The sequence below is a fragment of the Argiope bruennichi genome, chromosome X1 (genome assembly GCF_947563725.1).
Source record: "Argiope bruennichi chromosome X1, qqArgBrue1.1, whole genome shotgun sequence".
Lineage (NCBI taxonomy): Eukaryota > Metazoa > Arthropoda > Arachnida > Araneae > Araneidae > Argiope > Argiope bruennichi.
Window position 1 is genome coordinate 85487898 of NC_079162.1, and position 24728 is coordinate 85512625.

Here is a 24728-nt window from a genome sequence, read left to right on the forward strand (position 1 = left end):
GCATATAATATTAAAAACTTATGTGATATTATTTGGAGCCAATTTAGCCACATCATGCATGGTAACAGAATTATTACTATTATTTGGTGTTAACATCCAGTTCATTGTCCGATTGCAATAAGTTTTAAAAATGGTCTAAAAGCATTCCTGTCAAATGGATGCATTCAGTGGTTGCTGTGAACATGAAAGATCATGCTAATCATACCATTTATCATCATAATAATACAAATAGTTGCGTGGTTATCAAAAAGTAACAGTGCAGGTGATTTCAAATACGACATTTAAATAAAAAAAAATGAGGTTTGTTTTTATTTCACTTAAAAAAAAAAAAAAAAAAAAGAGGAAACATAACCTTACATTCCTAATATAGTAAATAAGACAACTTAATATTACTGCAATTGATATTTGTATCATCCCTTCCACCAATCAAATAAAGATTCACCTACACTTTTTTTATTTCTCATTTGATTCTTTTTCCCCATTTTGTTAGGAGTCACTCACCAAGAAATGATACATCGGTAAATCTTTAATATACAAAACAGATAATTACAGTCACAAATTTTGAATTATACAGAGATCAAGAGGATTTTTTTAACTGTACTTTTCTAAGAAATATCTTTTTAGTAATATCCATTTTTGAGTCAAGGAAGAGAAATTAGCAGTAGAATGCTCTGGATACTGTTTTCAACAAACTTAGTTTTGAAAGAAAGAAGAATAGAGAAAGAAATTGAGAATTTTTTTTCTTCTTCATTACAGATCTAATACATATAATTATTTTATAAAAAAATTAAGCTTTAAAATGCCCTTAAGAATACAAATTTTATTTCATTATCTAATATTTACAAGTAAATAAAAAAACATACTAAAAGAGAAAAAAATAATCCTTGTGAAGTAATTGTATTTGAATTCAGAATGAATTAAAGACAACCATCTAAAGTGATAAAATAGTTTCACATAATATTGTTTTTTAAATAAATTATGATTGATTACTGCAATATTTTCACAATTTATAAAACACAGAAACAGAATAAAACAAGGGAAAAATTTATAAAACCTTTAAATTATTGAAAACATAATAATTTACAAAGTCACAACATCAAAATGTGTTTATTTATTATGTAATTTACAACACTCCTAAGTTAAAAAGCCATAATACAAATTCTAGAAATTGCATATTTATATGAAAACAACATATATTATAATAATAAAAGTTTTTAAGTGCTGAATAATACATAAAACCAAATTTCAAAATGCAAACATTTTTAAATAACTTAAATTAAAAAGCTTCTGTGTGATAATTTTTTTTTTTTTTACTTAAATTAAAGGAATTCAAGAAAACCTACTACAAATGTGGAGCAAATAAATAATTGTCTCCACAAATGAGTGGATCATCTTGCTAATAGAATTTAAGCAGGAATTCATTGGGTTCTAAAAATATTTATTCTTCAAATTCAGTATCCATTAGGAGAAAAGCTGAGTTGAGAGACGTTTTCTGCATCAAATATATAAGATGCAAATGACAAACATAAATTCAGGAAAAGGAGACGAGAAGAATAATCTTAAATCAGAAACTGTTATGAAAGGCAGTTCCACAGCAAAAACTCAAACCCTATCATATATAGAAACATGTCAAGTAAAATTTGCAAAGCACTTAAAAATGGACAAAATATTTAATGACAAAACTAAAAATATAAAGAAACATTAACAGATTTGCTATATATTAATGCCTTGTTTACAAGTTATATGAAATAAATCTTAGGAAGATCACATATTAGTCTATAAATTAAGAAATAACGGATGTAATTATGACACAATACTTAAAAACAGACTATAAAAAACAATATTACGAGAGTATTTTGCCCTAGCATAGAACCAATCGTAGTGTTGACGATATAGATTATAGATTAAATAATTTGTTTAAATCATGATTTTAGTATTCCTACAATTAAGGAAGATTATTACTTTGAGGGTGAATAATCAAATTTTTAAGAAGCTACTTCTGAGAAGATATAAGAAACATTCATATAATAGTTGTGATTATAGAATTAAATGTTACAATGAAATTTATTAAGTTGAGCAAGATTTATACAATATATATATATATATATATATATATAGTATATTACGAACAATTGATGAAATATTTTTCACAGACATTGAAACATATGTTTTTAAAGCACTTTCAACACATCCCTAAAAATATTTTGTTATACCAGCGTTCTTACACTTATATGTACTAAGAAAAGAAACAATATTATACTACCATTTCACTAACATATCAATTCCTTAAAAGAAAGTTAAGGATCTAAGTTAATAAATCTGAAACACAAAAACCTGCATGTTTTATTAATAATACTAACAAAGATTGCCGTTTCATTTAATATTAAATTCTTACAACTGTTTAGTTTTTTCACCAGTAACACTCCAGAACACATTAAATTTTGATAGTAAAGTAAAATATTTGGCTCACTCACTTTGCTGACAGAAAGGATTAGTTCTACATTCGGGTTCAAATATTTCCTTTTCTAAAAAAATTTCCTTTTTATGTAAAGACACCAAGAAACCAGATTCTAATTTTCTTTGCTTTATGTTACTGGCAGTAATTTATTTAGTCCTCTCTTCCTCCAAAAAAAAACCCCCAATATTTTGATTGGTGAAATTTTGATGATATTTTGTAGTAATCTTTATTGCATTACTTTATTTTTTGAATTCCTTAACTATTGTAAGAATATTCACTTTTGTAGTCCACAATACTAAATTCATATTTTCCCTGGCATACTGTAAAAAAAGTTTTAAAACATTTATATAAAAATTTGCATTAAAAATACCAAAATAATTTACTACTAATAATGTTCAAATACAATAAATAAATTCTCTATAAAAAAGTAACCACAAGTAAAAAAAGAACAATAAGCTGAAACCATTTGAAGACAAATTTATGCCATTCCTGGAAATACAAATTTATCTTTGAAGAGACGATTTTTAAAAACTTTTTCTTGCCTTGATAAGTAAAAGGTGAAATAAGAAGAGTCGAGTCAATGAAAAGATTATCTTCCTCACACTACCAGTAGTTCTCTGAACTAAAAGAAGATCTTTTACAGTGGTTGGTCTCAGTACTAAAAACATAAGCACTCTTCAAGAGATGAAAGATCACACACCTCAAGGAAATTTCAGTCATATAATTGACAGTTCTAGAGCAGAGAAAAATATGCATTTTTCATGATTATTATTATCAACAGAAAAAAAAACATCTAGAAAAAAATATAGTTCTAAATAAGTTTTATTGATGCTACACAACTCTATATAAGTGATTTTTGAAATTTAATTTTGAGATTAAAAATAATTAAATTTCATTTAATGAAAAGAATTATTCATCTTCATTTTACTAAATTTAATGTTATATCATGATCAGTTATAACTTACGATTGCTATTTTAGTGCATCTCTACAAATGATCACTTTGATTTCCTGACATTTCTTTCTTTTCATTCATTAATATTTTCAAATTTTAAACTTTAATATACATTTGACACAAATTTAATGCAATTTCTGTATTGATTTACCTTCCAATTTATATTAAACTGATTCATTGTATGATTTAATTATACTGCTGTTTAGCAACTGCTACAGCTGTATTGCAATTTCAGCGCTACATACTCATTACAATGAGAAATATCAACATTATTTTTCAAATTAAAATTAGATAACAGAAAAAAAAAAGGTAGATTTGGAATTAGTACCCTGAAATATTCATATTCATTACTGGTATACCATTAGCAAAAAGATAGTTGCAATTCTAGACAGTTAAAATTTCCTGTCACAAGAGAAGCAAAATCGAGAATGTTCAATAATTATAAGACTTTAGTTGAAAAGGTTGACTGAGAATAAAATTATTTTCCTAAACGCACAGCCCAGTACTTCTACAATCAATTTATTTCTCTACTCTAACTTAAGGAGAATTTTTACCAAATGAATTTTTAAAAGGAAACAATTCTCAACATGAAAAAATAAGAAACAGACATTTAGTCATGCAAGACATTTTATGCTCAGTTTTTATTTGGATTATTTCACAGATATTTATTAACTTTGAAAGAAACAACCAATAAAAAGATTCAATTTAAATTCATTCTCCCATCAAAGGATCAATCTTTTAAACTTGCTTTTCATTAAAATACATTTAACAGATAACATTACTATTTAATCTTTCAAAAAATACTAAGCACATGTTAAATAAAAAAAAAATAGAAATTATCAAAAATTTCTTAAGATAACTATTTTATGATATCTTAGAATAAAATTTCACAATTTCATTTGAAGTGAGGGTAAGAGAAATAATATATGCATTATACAAAATAAGAAGAACAATTATTAGAAGAAACAGGTGAATATGCAGTCTACTCACAAGAATGATTCAAGAAAAACAAAACTTTATATTATATAATCAGTATTTAAAATTGGTCATTAAAAAGAAAAATTTTCAAACAATTCCTCAAAACTTTTTGGGTATTATTAAATATTGTATTAAAAAAAAAGGGGGGGGGGGGAGAAAAAAAAAGGCAAAATTTATGTCCATCTCAAATGTTTAAATTGATTTCAAAAATTATAATAAGATCTATAGTTGTGAAGATGATAATAAGAACTCTACCATCTATCTGCCTAAAATTAAATAATAATTTAACTAGAGAAATACATTAAATATCTTCCATTAAGAAATAACACTTTTTAAAAATCTTTAGATACATTATTATTATTTTAATAATTAAACTTTCCATTACGAATATTTGCAAAATAAATACCAACACACATTGAAAAAGTTGTTTAAGAAATTTATAGAGAATTAACTAAAAATGATAGATATTATATCTAACAATGTTTAAAATTTCGAAAGTTTACTGATGCAGCAGATTTACGTCATTTGTAACTCACATCATTCATTCTGAAACATAAAAGATGTTCATAAGTATTAATCCAATAATTGTCTCAAGGCTAAATGTGATATTAATCATTTATGCAAGGTTTGTTAAAAGAATTGTGCGTATACGTTAAACATATGTGTTCAAAAATATTTTATAATTTTCCAACCAAAAACTATTAGAAATTATGAGTTTGAAAAGAACTTGGAAGTATACAACATTTAAAGGAAGTTCCATCATTAAATATAACAGATAAAATTTAATTTATTACTTGACACTGCTTAATTTTCAAAATATGTCAAAAAGTTCTTAAGTCCATAAGTACTATCTGAAACACTATATATGTTGAGTACAATAAACAACATAAAGACAAATGATATATCACATAAGCAGCTATTATGGCATCATGATATTTTAAAATGTGAAATAAAAGCCCTGCCTGACACAAACAATTAATGCACAGAGATATGAATAAGAATAATAAATAATGAGTGATTAGAGTGGAATAATAAAAAGTAGAATGAAACTAATCCTATTACTTTCCAAAAACTAAATAAAATAAATAAGTCATTTTAAACTATTAAATAATATTGTGGATGTTAAATAAAAATTAAAAAGAAATAAAACAAAAATTTTAGAAAATAACTATTTTCAAATATTTTATAATAAAATCCAACTACTTCATTTGAAGGGAGTAAGTGAAAAAATTTATGCAGTAATCAACATATGAAGGAATGAAGAGCAATATTTATTAATTATTAGAACATACAGTTAAAACAATTTTAATACAATCTACCATCAAGAATGATTCAAGAAAAATTTAAATTGAAAAGCAAAAATATTTGAAAAAATTTATTAAATATTGAAGTAAAAATAAATTAATGAGGGAGATTCAATACCAACTCTAAAGTTTAAAATACATTCCAACAATTAAGACAACATTCCAAAAAAAGTGCACAAATATATTTTTATGAACATTAATGCAGAAAGAGTAAGCTTTTTCTTATTTTTAAAACTCAGCCTATTAAATCTACTTTTAATTTAAGTAGAAATGGAAATTGGCATTCTCCACTAAAATAAAGAATTTTTAATGAACTTTCAGGCATAAAACTGTAAGTCCGCCTTTTATATCATGGGTATTTGCACAATAAATTTCAACACAAACTAGAATTTGTCATTCTTGAACATTCTTTAAAAGTACCTATATTTTTCAATAAAGTATATTATATCCAGCAGTATGTATTTATGAATATTCTAAGAAAAAAAAGAAAGTTTGTATTTTAACTTTGACAAAATTCATTCTACAATTTAAAAGAGATTTTCATAAATATCAATCTATTAATATTTCATAAGTTAAATCTGATGCCGATCATTAATGCCAACTTTTTTTAAAAACACAATTGTGATTTTATGTGAAAAAGTAGAAATCTAATTGTGTTTAAAAATGCTAATTGTGCAAAAAATATTTTAAATGTGTTCAAAAATATATTATAATTTTGTAACCAAGATATTTATCCCCAATAAGAATTCATATATAATAAATGAGAAATAAAAGACCTTGAAGAAAAAAAATATTCGCTTACATTAAATATGTTAACTATTCAAGCAAAATTCAGTTTTTTTACTTATAAATATTGAATACTCAAACATGTCTGAAATTTCTCCATTGAAAAGCAAAAGCATCATCTAAAATAGAAATGTAACCCAATATATTTAGGGCCTTAATATCAAAGGACAAAACAACACTGAGAAATGTTAAAAGACACCTTAGCAGCGATCAAATAATTTATATGGGCAGAGTGTACTTGATGTGCATATGGCTATTTGGATTAAAAATACTTTCAAACATTTCATATGAATTATAAAAATTAGTAATGGGTCATTAAATGAAGGATAAAATGTATTAATACCATAACAAAGTAAAATAAAAGCAATTCGACTATATTCAAAATATTCTGAAGCTCAAAAATAGCTTTCAATATGTAATTAACCTGAATTCCATAGAGCAAACAAATATTATAGGGCAATATATTTTTGGCCAGTATCGGCATGTTATATTCTGTTCAAATATAAAAAAATTCATGCACATTTCTTGTAATTCCAGAAAAATATTTTCTGCCCATGAACAGCACAGTTGTGTCTATTCTATCATAAAAATACTTTACTAGACATTTGCAGGAATCAAATTATCTGTCTATTTCATTACTTCCTGAATCAATATATTTCCCTATGTAATTGAATGAGTTTTTTTCTGAGAGGAAGAGTTTGCAAATAGATACAATTCTCAACCATCATAGAAAATCAGAAACTAAATCACTGAAGTATGTGGGGAAAAGAAGACTTGTAGTGCTCCAAAACATCCTCATAAAGATAATAGCACAGAGTATTTTTTATTTTGAAGTAAACACCAGATGAAAATGTTACATTTTCGTTCATCCTCTCATCATAAAATAAATATCAAGAGTTTTCAAGCATCATAAGGGAAGGGAATGCATTAAAGATGAAGAATTTTAGATTCAAGATCATAAAAATAAGTAGTAAACAATACTAATTTTTTTTGACCAAAAATTAAACTACAAAGAAAAGTGTAAAATAAGAAAAAGATTCAAACTTTCAAAAATTGTGGAAGAAAAAAAAGTATAAAAAGAAGAATATAAAATATGATGAAATGAAGCACAATATTTAACAAGTAATAAAACACATAAAATAAATGACTTTTTCTAGATCAAGTTTTTCTTTCTTTTTTATCAGAAAAGAAAATCGGCATTTAGAAACGGACAGGTTATAAAAAAATTATCTGAATGTTTATTTCTAAACTACAGTACACAGCTCTTTTGAAAATTGCATTTCAGAAACTTAATTTTGCATATCGTTTGAAAAGCATTTTTTATTTAAAAAGAATTTTCTTTGGTATGCTTTTAAAAAGTTATCAAAAACATGATCACATATTTTCGAAATGAAAATGAATTAACAAATCCATGTTATCATAAATAATACAAACAAATCCACAAAGCTAAAAAAATGCCATTTTTGTAGTTAGCAGTAAAATGAAAAGGAAAAACCATTTGATACATTTTAAAAATGTATTTTTTGAAGGCAATACCAGTCAATATATGACACTGGCATGAAAATTTAATGACTCATCAAGTAAAGAATCTTATTCAATGAATTTCTTAATTAAGTTAGATTAAATTATTTTAAAATTAATAAAAGGAGTTCTTATCACGATGCTGACCGCAGTAAAATCACAAGACTGAACGATCTGATTTAGCAATATTAAGGAGTCTTTTGAATTTCATTACATTTAAAACAATTGTCACAAACAGGGTACAAACTTTTCCGAATACTACTATAATTAAATACAAAATACATTGAAATAAAATTGATATCATTCAAAAGTCGCCTTTTTTTTCATCCCTGGAATGCTGCACTGCAAAAATATGCTTTGATATTATGGTGGGAAAATGTTTAAATTCTTGTTTTTAATTTTTAACCATACTTATAATAAAAGTTTTCAGAAATCATTCTGAGAGGATCTGTATTGTCCAAGAAGCAACTTAATGCCAAATTTCATGTTCCTAACTTTTACCAAAATCAATATACAGATTTCACTGCGAAAGAAAAAAACAAAAATCTAAAATCTACAAAAAGAGAAAAAGCAAAAATCGTTAAAAAAAAAGATGGAATCTGAATTCTGAGAAGTAAAAGCTTTGAAAAACAGTTTTCAATTTTAATTTAAGATCTAATCTAGAAATGTTTTAAAAATTAAAATTTGGCAAGAGAGATCCAACAAATTATAACTAACAAAAAAATGGCACATAAAAAAAGACTGCACAAGAAATCACAATCACTGAAAACTTATGACTTCCAAGTTAAAATTTCAGCATACCGGATATTAGGCAATCCACTAATGTATAAATGTCCACAATAAAACTGCTTTAACGAATTACTTTAAAACAATTTTTTAACCAGAACGATGATTGAATGTGTAATGTATTACAGAGGCTCCATTCCAAGTGTTTTTAGAGTAGCTTCCACCATATATTTGAGATGAATAATATTAACCTTGATAATCCATATTCCATTTCCCATTGATAGGCACAATCTGCCTATTCTTTAACAACACATAAAAGGTAGAACATAAATTTGTCCGGCATAAATAAATAAATTCTTTGCTATCTAAAACAATAAAAATTTAATTTTGAAGTTTTTTGAATTGCAAGAATAACTCGGTACATATTTCATACTCCCTCTTTGAGATAATAATTCTAGTGTTTCAATAAACAGTGTTGAAGAAAAAGGGAACTGGGGGGAAAAAAATCTCTGAATTCCTTCTCCAAATTTTCCAATTACTTACCCCCTCCTTGATACATCTGATGAACAAAGCATTACAATGATGCTTTCAATTTATTGTATCCAGTGTCTGGAGGAAACAGAAACCAGAAAGTTTTTACAATTTTAAGAAAATTAAGCACTTCATAGAGATTCTTTTCAAACTTAAGCACGTTTAAGATGCTTAAAAATTATTTTCAAATTTATGCAATTTTCAACAGTATGCACAAGAGCAAAATTTTAATTACAGCAGAAATTATTTTACACATTAATCAAAGTATTCAAATATTGCCCAATTCTTGTGAAGATGGTACAGAGCAACCTTTTCTTAATTTCAACTTTTTGCCTCAAAAATTTGTTTAATTTAACTACAAAAAGACAGTTAATACTTTTAAAAACACTTTTCAATACGCTTTTAAATATAAAACATTAATTTGAATACTCAAGTTATTAGCATCTTCACAATAAATTTCAACACATCCTACCAGCTGTATATAGTAACAATTATATAAAAGAATAGTTTCACTTAAATCTGTACTTAAATTCAACCAACATTCACTATCAGTTTTTGAGACTTTGTCAATGAAATTAAGACATGCAACATTTTATACTGGAGAATAGCATATTTTATAATACTGTTAGATATAAAGTTTCATTTCCATTACCTTTTATATTATAATAATTTGCAAATTAAATATTAATACATACTGGAATAGTTGTTAATAAGCTAAATGCAGAATCACATATAACCCACTAAGAAAGAAATTACATTAATCCATGTGTAGTAGTATTTCTAAAACATTCTGATACATTAAATTTACTTAACCTGCATTCTAAATTCTGCTTAATATTAAAAATAAATTCTTTGAGGAAAGTCCAAAAGCAACACCTGATACAAAAATATATATTTAATTCCATTAGCATCAAGGAACAAAATAATAATGAGAAATATCAAAAGGCTTCCCCAACAGCTATAAATATACATCATTCTATGCAGAGTGAAACAGAATTCTAGTTGATATAAAACTTTCAAGCACACAGTATACTTGATGTACAAATAGTTTTCAAGTTAAAAAGATTTTGAATGATGTAACATGTATTTAAAAAATTAGTAAAGAGTCACAGAATGAGTAGTATGATGCAATGATAAAAAGAGAAATTAAAATGAAAGCAATCCTTTCACATTCAAAATTTTGGAAATTTTTAAAATCTCTTCCGAAATCTAATTAAAACAATTTCCACAAAGTAGGCAAATAATATCATAAGACTGGCTAGTCAGTTTAAATACAGACATCACATACATTATACTGTGCATTTTCAGGAAGAGTAAACTTTGTGTCCAAGGAGTAGCAAAGTCCTGAGAGTTTTATAATGATAAGACTCATAGACCCCACATGAAACCAAATGATCAGTTACAACATCAATTTCTAATATTTTTCCTACACATTTTTTCTGACTTATCTAACCTGATGAGAATATTCCCCAAGACGTAAAATGTTAAACTAGGATAGAATTCTCAACCAGTGAAATATAAATAATGAGATATTTCTATAATAATCCACGAGAGAGTCAACAAAAGAAGGCTTGTAATCCTCATTTACACCTTCTTATGGATAATTAATTATACAATGCTTTTATTTACTCTTTTTAAATAAATACCAGATAAAAAAAGTTCAATCTGAATTGATTCCCTCACTAATACCAGAACTCTTTAAAAGCCATATGGAGATTACAATTAAGTTGCAATATTTTAATTTTCATCTAATAAAAATATATTTTAAACACTACAATTTTAAACCATTCAAACACACTAAGTTGATGTTAAATTTAAAAAAGGAAACCATCAGAAATTTAACAATTTAAATACTTTGAGGTAAGATAATATTCAACAATATCTTTTCAAGTAAGTGCAAGTGAAATAATTTACATGTTGTATACATAACATGAGGGAATGAAGAAAATTGCTTACGAATTATTAGAAAACGTTGGCAAAATATATTAAGTGTAGCATACAAAATATGGAGAAATTATGCACAATAATTAATAAGTATTAGAAAAGAAGAAAAATATATTTAAAATAATGTACTTAAAAGAAAAGAATGATTCAAAAGCAAACTAAAACTTTATATTACATAAACAGAATTGAAAATATATCATTAAGAGAAAAGAAAATTTCCAAATAATTCAAAAGAAATGCTCAAAATAAAATTAGCAAATGCAAAAACAGTAAAAAAAAAAAGTAAAACCTCAGTATTATCTTAAATTTTGGAATTGATTTCAACAATGACATAACATTTAAATTAGTGGCAAAGCAAGATCTTCATTATCAGCAGACATGATTTAGAAGCTAATAAAAGAAGTGTACTAATATATTGATCAATCTTTGAGAAAATTATAGAGAATATGCTTTTTCTTAATTTCAATTCGCTTCTTAAATAATTTAGTTTCAATTTAAGTAGAGAAACACTTTCAGCATTCTTTATTAAAAATTATAGAATTTGAATAAACTTTTGATATAAAATTATTATTTTACCCCTTTTAATCTATTGTTTTTATAACAGTATCTGTAGATACTGTAATAAAAACAATACATGTAGGTCCAAGATGACTTATACAACAAAAAGATTCAATTTGAATAAATTGAAGGAAAAAAAAAATGGTATACAACATTAATTTCAGGAAAACTAAATTATGAATTTTATGTCCAGAAACACCAGACAGTAGAACGTGAAAGGCAACATTCATGTTCCAAGAGTATCTGCACAGTGAACGTCAACACAAAATTGTAATATCATCTTTGATTATAACATGAAAGCATCTATTATTTACTAATAATGAATATATCCAATGATAAACTTACATAATTACTTTTATTCTGATTCTATTCATTCTCAAATTTAAGAAATAATTAAGTTTTATAAATATCTATCTATTAATATTTTCAAAGCTGAATTTGAAAATGAATACTGATGGAGACTTCTTAAAAAGAACTATATTTACATGTGAAAAGAAAAAATACAATTGCATTCACAAAATATATTAATTGTGTCCAAAAATATTTCATAATATAACAAAAAGATATGTCTAGTAAGATTGTACAGTCAATTAATTGGCTTTAAAAGAATACGGAGGCACATTACATTTAATATAAGCAACTTATTCAATATTTCCATATAAAATTTAATTTATTACTGACCACTCTTCAATGTTCTAAACATGCCTGAACTTTCTCAAGACAAAACCAAAAGTAACATCTGAAATAGAAAAGTATTATAATATATACAGTGCCATCAACAACAAAGGACAAAATTATTACGAGCAATATCAAGAGCCACCTTAACAGCAACTGAATAAACTACATTACGATACTTTTAGACAAGTAGAATAAAATTTTAGCTATTACAATTAAATGCACATTGTGAACTTAACATACATATAGAATGCAAGATCAGGATTTTCAATGACGTATTATGAATTGAAACAACAATTGAATAGCCATTCAATGCAAGTTTAATTCAGGTAAAATATAATACAAACAGCACAAAAATATATTTTGCAACTCCAGACAGGAAAACTTCCTATTACATGAACAGCAAAATCAAGAGAGTACAATCACAATAAACCTCTAGTTCATAGGCACCATTTGGACTGAAATTATTTGTTACAATGACACACTTCAGTACTTCGTCAAACTATTTATTTGACTCATCTAACCTGATGAGATATTTTCTCAGATAAAGAATGTATAAAAAGAATTATTGTTATTAAAGTAAAAAAATAAATACTATATGCATGCGGAATAAGAAAATATCTGAAGATAACTATTTCAATATACCTTAGAATAAAAATCAATATCATTTGACTAAGTGTAGGTAATACAAATTATGTCTAGTGTATAATACATGGCAAGATCAAGAAAAAAGAATGAAGAATTTAGAAAATTAAGGTAAAATATACTTAATGCAATTTACTTACAAGAATCATTAAAAAGAAAAATAAACTTTATATTAAATACACAATACACAAAATATGTGATTCAGAGGGTCAAACATCTTCAAAAGAATCACTAGAAATTTACTGAATGATATTGTTGCATGTTCCTGGTGCATTGATATTTATTGTAAAAAAAAAATTTTGAAAAAATCATTCCACAAGTATTTTAAAAATTCTGAACTAATTCAACAAATATTATATAATAAATATATGAATAGGAGAATAGGATTTTCATCATAGGCAGATACGATTTTACATCATAATGAAAGAAAAATGCAGAAAATATATCTTTCTAAACTTGGTACAAAACACTTTTTTATACTTTTTCCTCTCTGCCTATAAAATTTACCTTTCTCTGGAGAAAGGCATTTAGCATTCTCAACTAAAGAATACTACATTTTGAAAAACTTTTAGCCACAAAATATTGATTTAATTACTTATTTTGCATTATGATGATTTGCACAATAAATTTCACTTCATGTCAGAATCATTGTTTTTAAACATTACCCATAAGTATCTATTAACTATCAATAAAGAATGTTATATCCAGCAGCATGTGGTAAAAATCTTCAGATGAAAATTATTACAAGTCAGGGCACAATATTCAAAATATATCAGCAATTCTTCAAGTACAAAAGAACCAGCTGAAATAGAAATATATTTAGTTGCATCAACATCAAAGGCCAAAATGATGATGAGAACTATCAATAATCACCATAGCAGCTATTAAATGACATTACAACACTTTTATGCAGGATAGAATAAACATATAGCTATTACAATATTTTCATGCACATGATGTGCATATGACTTTTCAAATTTAAGAATTACAACAATATAATATATATTATACTAATTTGTAATGAGCCACTTAATTAGTATGAAAATACAATAATTAAAAGAAAATACAGAATGAAAGCAGTCATACAACATTCAAAATTACTCTATATAAGTAAATAAGACTTCTGCTGCATTGCAAGTAAATAGTATGGTGCGACTGTTTAGTCAGGATACATTTCATTCATTTCATATATATGCACCTTGAAATCCCAGGCAGTCAATCTCCTTGCTCCAAGAGCAGGAAAGTTGTGGATATCCTATTGTATGTGTTGTTCATAAAAAATTACACAACATTCTTTGACCTGGTAGATAAATTATAAACCGTTTGCTCAATAATTTTTTTTTTTTTTTTTTTACATTTTATATTAAATATTCTGCACTTTTCTTTGATGAATTTATTATAAGGCAAGATTTCATTTATAAGTCACTTGTGAATCCCATTTTATATATTGTTTTGTTCTTGAATCTTTGAAAATCAAACTAATACTGCTGTTGTTACCTATAAGGAAAAAGGAAATTTCCAGATCCATATTATACTAATTTTTGTCCCACTTTCCAACAGATCATCCTACAGTTTAAGTTATGTACCCTGTTCAAGATTTCCCCAATACAAGAATAAGTCTTGATTTTTGAATAACCTAATCAATTTTGTTTAAGATTTAAAACTTATGGCACTATAAGTTTAACATAAATATTCTAAAAAGTATTTCTTTTTTTACTACCACAGCACGGATCTTCTGAAATATCAGCATTTCAACTGCACATGATAAATCAAATATATATAGAACAAAGCTCTTTTGTTAACTGATCTATTTCATTTGTAAAACTGTCGAGAGAGCATACTGATGAAGTATATAAATTGCACACTGAAAGTTTTATAAAATGTAATCTCAATCAGGAAATCTATATTTTGATTTAATTAATAATCATCTTTATATGACCACCTGTTAAGTGATTTCTAGGACTGTATTCAATTAAAATTTACAGTAAGAATTTGTCAAGGATAATTGCTTAAGCCTAATATCAACAGAACCATTAAAATGTTTTATTTTTCCTTTTGTGTTAACCTTTCAACAATCCCAAACAAGGACTGATCCCAATAATGTAACGGAATAATTGGCTATTCAGATAATGTTATATGAATATGATTATAACTTAGAATGATGCGATTTTATTAACTAATGTTATCTTGCTATATAAATGCTTATTATTATTATTTAAATTCATGCTCTGTTACTCTTTCTTTAACACATGAGTGGCTAAGGTTGCCTATTATAGGTATTTTAGATGAATTTAAATTGACTTAACCACACTCAAATGAACATAATGAAATCTACTAATAATTTTGTAAGACGATATTGAATTGCTTGGTAAATATCAAGTTTAAATTCCTGATACTTATTCTCATCAAACTTGATCAGTCTCCTCTCAGAATCAAATTAGTTGTCTAATGTTATATTCCAATATTTCCTCAATCAATTTATTTCTCTGATATAATCTAATGAGATCATTTCTCAGAGAAGAAATTTAAAAAAGGACACAAACTTCAACTTTTAGCAGAAATAAAGATATTTAAAAGTCAGATATTAAGATATTGAAAGAGCGAAAGAAGGTTTATATATATATATATATATATGTATTAGATTGAATATCATTTTATATTTATATCATTCCTAACATGCACTCTTCAGCGAGAGAAAATTTTGCATTAAAATAAAAGTGGCGAAATGTTTAAACAAAAACTAAATACAACCTTCACAAAATGACCACAAATACCTTGGTCAGACATATACAGACACTAGATTTGAAATTAAATAAAAGTATCATAGGCAAAAGATTTTTTTTGCAAGGTCTGATAAAACCAGCAGAAAAATAATAAAAAACAGACATAAAACCTAATTTTAATATCACATAATAAATAAGGCACAAATACCAAGTGTTTCACATTGCAACAAATATTTTACTTATATGAAAGTTTGTCCAAAATGAACATTAGAAACAAACAGAAAAGTAAAATACTGGTAGACTTAATGCCTTTATATTATGTCAATAACAGAATAACGGTTTCTATTATTCATATTTATCTGAGATTCAAATCCTTTTCCTAAAGTCAAAATTTTGTAGTTCCAGGTTTAAAAGAAACCACTTTAGTGAATAAATTATCTTTAAAAAATTTTAATTAAAGACTAAAAACATATATACATACCATCCAACGGCTACAAAATTTCTGTACTTGCTATGGAAATTGGAAGAAAACTACACAGTTATGAATATATAATAAGAAATTACAAAAAAACTATAAAAAAGTGCTGAAAATGCCCTTTCTCCGAATCTTCACTCACAGCAATGCTAGTAATGGAAGTATTTTTAGCATGGATACATGGGGGGAAGGGGGGTGGGATTTTGTTCTAGCATGAATGCAAAAACTTTGCAGTTACTCCTCATAACAAAAATGTATATGGGACTTTGTTTTGATGTTAAACTGAAAAATGATTATAAACTGCAAAAGTCCTTGCTATGTAACAGAAATTTTAAAAAAAATATTTAGCAAATAGTGTTAATTAGTTTGATGAACAAAATTGTGTTGTGTGATAAAATTTCACTTTTATATTTAATCAATAATAAATGCAAGTTAAATAATTTTGAAAACATTTGTTTCAATTAATAATTATTCTTTGGAAATATCTACTCTTTAACAATCTATTGATACTATATTATTTGTAATACATTGGCAGGAAGTGCTACTGATGACTGGACAACAATATTAGAGAGTATACATATATGTAAAATGTTGCTCTGAAGTCAAATTTTTCTAAATTGAAATGAATTTTTTGTGTGTATCTGAGTGAGAAAAGATTCATACTGAACAAACATACAAATGGAAAAGATTATAATAAATATTCAAAATAATTACTCAAACATTCATAATAATTACATAAATATTTCTTAAATAAAAAATAAATGAAATATGATTATAATAATACTGAATAATAAAAATTCATATGCAATAACATTTTTAACACATGTTTAGTCTACACATTATAAGGTTTTTACTTGAAATTTTTTTCGGAATGTCACAAGTAAGAAATATTTTTTCACCATAGAAGAATATAAATTTTTAAAATGTAAATAATGAAAACGAAAGTCAGAATGAACCTAAATACCACATAGCAGTTATAGAAAAATTTAAAAGAAATGAGAAGAAAGATTTAGAAAATTTATTTTAGTTAGAAAGTTTAAGTAAATAGATCAAATTGATGTAAACCGAGAGAAAAATATATACTATATGTTTCAGGGTAGTAAATAAAATAAAGAACTCAATGAATAAAAAAATTTTCAGTTGAACATGGTATTAAATGTGCAGAAGATTGCATTTACATCATTTTCTAAAAAGTTCAATAGTATATGAAATTAAACAGAATTAATTAAAAAGACAGAATGTGCTGAAAAGTGAAGAATAGCTTGGGGAAAAGGGTGGGGGTGGGGGGTATGTCCAACTCGCGTCCATGAAATAAACTCAAGCCTGATATGACTGGTGAAAAAGAAGTAAAATTTAAAAATCAATTAGCAGTGTTACTCATAGTTGGTATAAAATCAAATAAAAATAAGTTGTTATATAATGAAACATCGTTAATTTCTTAAAAATTTATCAGTCTTTTCGCAAGAAAGTACGGGCTATAGATGAAATGAATTAATAATCTTTTACAAATTTCTTACAAAATCTTTTACTGGTTTATGTCAACAAAATACATTTGTGTACCTTTCGAACTGATCATGAAAATTACATAATGGATAGAAAGAAAAAAAAAAAATGTACGCTTTCACATGCCATTTCGAAAACAAATGGCGGCAAGGTTTAAGAATATAGTTCGATTTATCGTTTTACAAACGTCAAATCGAAACTACAATAGAATTACGATCAGTAAGAATGATTAGTTACAATTACTTTGGCGAACTTAACCTATTTTTAAGAAACTATTAAATAAATCTATCTTAATATCACAGTGGAATTAAAGAAGGTAAAACTCATATCTGTGGTAAATGTATCATGCACTTCTTATTCAGAAATAAAAATTACTTCAACTTAAAAATATGCACAAATGAAATATTCGCGCAATTTGTTAAAGGCCAAAGAAATACCTCCAAAAAAAATTTAAAGAACTTCAAAACAAATGAAATGATAAAATAATTTCATTTCTCCCTAAATAAATACACGCTTCTTATAATTTCAGTTCACTTCGCTACTACGAAATCTAATACGTGTCCGTTTTCCCACTGCATATTTATAATTTTATTTCTAACTATGTAAAAATACGCTCATTATTTTTTTGTTTCTCTTCTGTATACGAAAAAAAAAAAAAAAAAGAATGACTACGAATAAATTTTTTGAAACGACATTTAATATGGGATCATTTATTACAATCAAAATTTCTTGTTTTTTCTTTTCAGCATTTATTTCTGAAGGTTAACTTGAAACCTCACCAGAAATTGTTAATGGTTGCAAAGAAACGAAAAATCCAGAAATGCAAGATGAAAAATCAGTCTTTATTACTTACATGTTCGTTTATACAATTGCATGCGTTTTTATGCAATCTGAATATTTTCCACTTTATTATTTAGAAAAGGTAAATAGCTTTTAAACTAATTTATTAAAAAATATATTATAAAAATCAAGGACGAAGGATATTTTTTCTCATATAATTACTATATCTCTTTCGAAAAATAAATCATTTCTTATATATTTTAGAAAGTAATTTACATAAATATAATGAACTTCATTAAACGAAAAGGTTATGATTTAATCAGATTTTTCTTTATTTCTTTTTGATTCATTTGTTTAATTCAATAAGTTCGAACTGAAATATATGTTATTTAAATATAGACACTTTAAAAAAATGTTTCTTAAGTTTGAAATACAATTAAATGAGGTAATTGGTATTGTAATACGAAGTATGGATATATATTGGAAGAAAGGTATAAGTATGTAGTTTAAATATAGGAAATATTTTTATAAATTTAATCCTGCTGTTATGACTGGGATAGTTGTGAGAGAATTAAGCTACAAAATTGTATTCAAATGCTTTTTTTATAGAAAATAAAATTTCCTATGTGTGAGGTCTACAACGAATTAAGAATCTCAGAATAATAACTATTATGTAGCAGAAAAGTAGCATTCTAAAATGTGGTCTGTATCATAAAGCATTTAAAAAACGCTATTTTAATTTCAGTTTTATTGCAGATGCGACACTTTGGCGATCTTGAACTTTCACAATTCAATTCGTAACAGACTACAGAGTATATGTACATTTTAGCAATCGCAGCACCACTTTAACATAACTAATGAAGAAGGTCAGCACATTTCCCTGGATTAATTAGAATAATTTCATTAAAGTTCCAAGGAAAATTAAATGTTGACAAACATAAACTAAGATATTTAAAATATCACATAGCAGACAACAAAATTTTTATATTACATTATATGTGAAAGTTTGTCATTCATTCTCATTGCCCTCTATGTTCGGGGATGATTTAAATTAGTGGAACTATAATCCTTGCACAACTCCGGAATATCTTTGTTTTTCTGTACCCTGGGCATTCGAAATTAGCATAGATTTTAATTTCTAAAATTAATTATATTTTAAGTAATAAATGAAAATAATTTTATACATGAAATAAATCGTAAATTGCTCGTATGTATATTTTTTGTTATCTCTTTCCAGTGGTACAATTAATGGATTTATAAATAAAGATATCAAAGTAATAATGCTTCCTTTCCCTCTCTCCATGGATTGTCTGATTAAGCGGTGTGAAATACAAAATTATCAAGCATCAAATCATACATAAAGCGAACATAAGAAATATAAAATAAATTTCATTAATCTAGAAAGCATTATTTAATGTAAAAAACATTTCATGTTTCAGCTTACATCTGCAATCTTTGTTCCGGAATAATACTTTTTGCATACAAAATTTATAGTTTGCTGAAATTTTTAAATAAATAAGAATTGTACTATATGCTTTTTCAAATGACCGAAGAGGCAAACAGTAACTATACTTGTGTAATACTTGGGTCAAATATAGACGCAATGAAAATAAATTTCGAAACAAGCAAAAAGTGTAGAGTGTTCTTTGCATAGAGGGTAATGCTAATCTCTCATAAAAACGACAAAGTATGTCAACAACAAATTTCAGCACTTTTATTTCCCATGAAGAATATATTCAGTTATTTCCAAAACTATCAGACATCCATGATTATTAACCAATGGAAATGTATATTCAGAACGAGATGACAATTTATCAAAATTACTGGTTATCTAAATCGAAAGAAGAATATTTTCATTTCGGTAAATCAATTAAAAATAGCGTTTGTAAAGATGCAGGAAAATATTTATTTCACAAACAGAAATATGTGTTTCCTTACCTTAAGAAATTATATACAGATATAAAAAAATAGTATTAAAACATTTTTTCTGATATAATATTATCTACCACTATTTTTAAAATGTTTGATTTTATAAAGTTTTAGCACTATAAATGGAAAGGTTGAAGATTACCAGCACATAATATCCAGGACATGGCTGAATAAGCCGTGATAAATGAAGAATAGTATATCGCCGGTTGAAGAGCATTGGCAGTCGATTCATGGCAACATCATAAAAGTCATGTTATTTAGCTCAGTCTGCTAACAATGTGACGATTGTCCTGTTCCAAGGAATGGAAGAAAGCGATGTTAAAAAATGCCACATTCCTAGTTGACTAAAATTAGTTCATGTGGGGAGGATCTCTGAAAATATTCGTATATTAATGTATATTTAAACGTATATTTTTCATTCCAGTCTGTGTTTATTTCATAAAAAAAAGTAATGAAATGATAATTTTATTTTTTAGAAAATTTTAAAAACTTTTTTTTTTCTGGTACAAAATGCTAAATGTTTTTCTCTGGTTAAAGTAAATTCTACGGGCAAAGGTTCAAAAATTATATATATATATATTCTGTCTTTCCTTTTCATATATTTTAGCCTTTTTTTTTAAAAAAAAAATTCCAATTATACTTCTATATTTAGAATTTAAATACAAATCTATTTTTAAAATGTGTTTGCATAAGTGATCATTGTTAACATTCAGCTCTGAAAATATTGAGGGATTATTGTATGCAAACATAAATTTTAATTCGAGAATGAATAATGGTATAAAAGTAATATTGAGTAAATTTAATGCGTCAGGAGATTTTAGAACTACTACACTTGGATATATACTTTATTTTTTTGCTGGCAGATAATTGATAATTCCCCATTATGCTCACATAAAAAAACCCTCATTCCTTTAAGAGTTTAATTTCATAAAGTAAAAAATAGTAATCAAATTAAAATTTTATATCTCGGAATATTTTGAAAACTTTTTTCACTGTTTAAAACTTCCTGGCACTGATGGATATAATACTTTTTACTGGCAGATAATAGATAATTCTCCATTATGCACATAAACAATCATTTCAGTATGTGTTATTTCGATAAAATAAATTAGAAATTTTTAAAATGGACAATCCTATGATTAAAGATTATTAAATTCTTTCGCATCTTTTCACAATTTTGTTTAAAATAAAGTACTTGCTATTTCGATTTGTTCTAATTTTTTAAAAATAAAAAGCTCTGATTAAAAAATATACTTAAGTAGGTCAACAATTTTTGAATAATTAATTTAGTATATTAAAGAATTTTAAATTATTATTCCTAATAATAAATTTAGTAATTTAAATTAAAAAAAGTTAAGAATAAATTAATTTAATGTAATATTTCGAATCTATTTTTAATATGCATTTTTAATAAAAAATTACCAAACAAATATGTAATTGAATAGAAAATAACACTCAGTCTTGGTAGAGAGTACGGTGATACTATGTATATCAGTACGAAATAGGAATTGGTGTTATTAATGTGGTAAATTAACTTCAAGAGGGCGCTCTGCGTTCTTCCGGTGATAGCCAGAAGTCGGAGGGCAGAGTTCAGAGTTCACTAGACAAGGGGAGAGAACAGACGTCCGCCGAGAAGGGTGCGACCGGAAACCGAGAAGACGCTCTGAAAAAAGGCCGAAACTGGAATTCTTGCGTTGAAGAATTCCTCTGAAAATGCCAGTGTACCATGCGTAGGTGGGAAAGATCCTTTTAAACAACATCAACTATTCATCTTCATGTAATATAAATTTCTTCATCATTGAATTCTCATCTGTAAAGTTCATCAGAATCATCAATTGTTAATCAAGAATAAAAAGATTAAGCTAATCCAAGTGGACTGATGCATTAAGACCCATCACACCCACATTAATTTTTCTTCATAATTTTCGACTCACTGGAGGGAGAGAGCAGCTGCTTTGATATAACGGTTCAGTTACTGGACTGCTAACCACACGGTCCGAAGTTCTATCCTTCGTCCATCACCCACCGCGTCATTGGTGACCCCGGACGCTGAACCTACTACCTTCGTACAGCTGTTGTGGCGCCATCTACCCGCAACCAAAGTCGTCACCCTCACTTGACGCAGCAACCCAAAGCCGTCAGACACACTTGGCGCATCAGCACCCACACACGCTCGCCATAACGCTTGGCGCTATTCAACCGGGTACCGGCCCATTTAGACAACAGCTAATAACAACTACTAATATTACTACACCACTCAACGTCCATATCGTTCGACTCACTGGAGGGAGAGTACTGTGGTGAATAGCATATAAGCCAGTAACAACTCTTCCTAGCAGCTGTTTTGGTAAAATGGTTTAGTTACTGGACTGCTAACCAAAAGGTCCCAGGTCCTATCTTTAGCACATCTCGCTATCGCAAAATTATGCTATTCACCACAGGTGATTCTATAAACAATTCTGGGTTGCTTTTTTTATTTTTGTAATTCGACATCAAATACAAAACACGAAAGAAAATCGCATAACATTGCATCCGACAATGAGCCAGCTATGCCTGATTGCACCAATTTAACATACAGTAGTCACGTTGATGTAAGAAGAAAAACTAAATGCTCGCCATTCACTCTCCAACTGTACAGTAGGAGAATAAATACACCACTTTCACACACATACACAGCATTAATTAGCATATTTAGGATATGGATAATTATACAAAAAATACCAATAAAAAATAACAGAATTGCACAAACACGGTTTATAAAACTCAGTTCTTAAAAAAAAGTCAGTGATATATGAATCAAAGACAAAGTTTTAAAATTAAATTAGTTTCCTTTTTCACACTTAAACAAACAAATAAAAAAAACAAAAAACAAAAAAAAAAACAGAGAATGATGTATTTGTCAAGAATACGCATTTCGATTTTTATTCCTGTTTAAATAAAAATTTGATGTTTTGGACACTCTAAAGTCTATCCTAATTGGAAAATAAACAAGATAAAAAGAAATCACTGCTCATTTTTTTTCTTTTAATAATAAAAATAAAGAGCAGAAACTTTATTCGTTTGATACATATCACATAAATAAAATTGCATATAATTTGTTTTCATACAAATTACAAGTCCACATTATAAGGTAAAGCACTTGTGCTTTTCTTGTCTGGAATTTCGTCAGCGATCTCAGCGCCCCAGTTTATTAAGCTTGGCAAACAATAATTATCCGCAAAATTAAATCGTTATTATAACAAAGCTTTCTAAGCTTATGTAATGGAAAGACATCTTATAAATTATTCTGGCTAATTTTTAATCATAGTATAATGGATCACTCGTAAATAGTAACCAAATTATTTCAGAAATTCCAAACCAAATCTCAACATATAAAGCTGAATACAACTACAGAAAAAAAACTATACGAAAAAAGACAAGAAATTAGCATTAAACCATTAAAATATGAACGTCAATAAGTTTGAAAACTAAGAAAAATACAAAGTATTGCAGCCATCATTTTTCTCATATTCAACACATAAATAAAACAACGGTAAATATATATAACACAAGATATTAATTATTTTATTTTAGTGGTAGCACCATTTTAATTATGTACTGATCTTTTAGAGTTAGCAGAAAAATCAGCTTCTAATGAGAAGCTATCTCCTGTAGTGACGATAGTTTGGAGAAATTTCCATTCGTTGTTTCTATATTTAAATCCAAATAATTAGGGTTCCATATATTTTCGATTTTTCAGTTAACTTGAAATCTTTTGGAAAATAATTAATTATAACATTATAATAACTATTTATAATTATAACAGTAATAAATAATTATAACAGTAATAATTAATTATAACAGTATAGTAATATACCTATAAATACGACCGTGCACCTCTACTACTTGATATAGTATATCATATCAAAATAAAGGAACAATACTAAAGCTTCATAATAAGTTTACATTGTCTGACTGATCATATGCATTAGCATCGTATTAGACGCAGTTTAAGGTCAATAAATTTGAGATATAATTTGAGAGACAATGAAAACAATTTAATATTTAACAATTTTTTTAATAAATAAATTTTCCTTGTATAACAATACAAATCAATTACACTATTCATTCTTTTAATTAATAAAAGTAGGGCAACATTCAATACGGTAAATTCACTATTTTAAAATATTTGAACTAGAAATTCTTCTGTAAAGCAAGATATTTTGTTAATAACTTTTATCTGTAAACAAGCATACCACT

At 26.4% G+C, this 24728-nt stretch overlaps 1 long non-coding RNA gene across 2 annotated transcripts in view; it reads right to left on the bottom strand.

Annotated features, from left to right (window-relative positions):
• Positions 1 to 1330: 1330 nt before the first annotated feature.
• LOC129958402 (uncharacterized) overlaps positions 1331 to 24728 on the bottom strand; it is a 72798-nt gene continuing 49400 nt past the window's right edge. For both annotated transcript variants that reach the window (XR_008783222.1, XR_008783221.1), the window contains one exon: positions 1331 to 3191. This is a non-coding gene — a long non-coding RNA (uncharacterized LOC129958402). The remainder of the gene's footprint in view (positions 3192 to 24728) is intronic.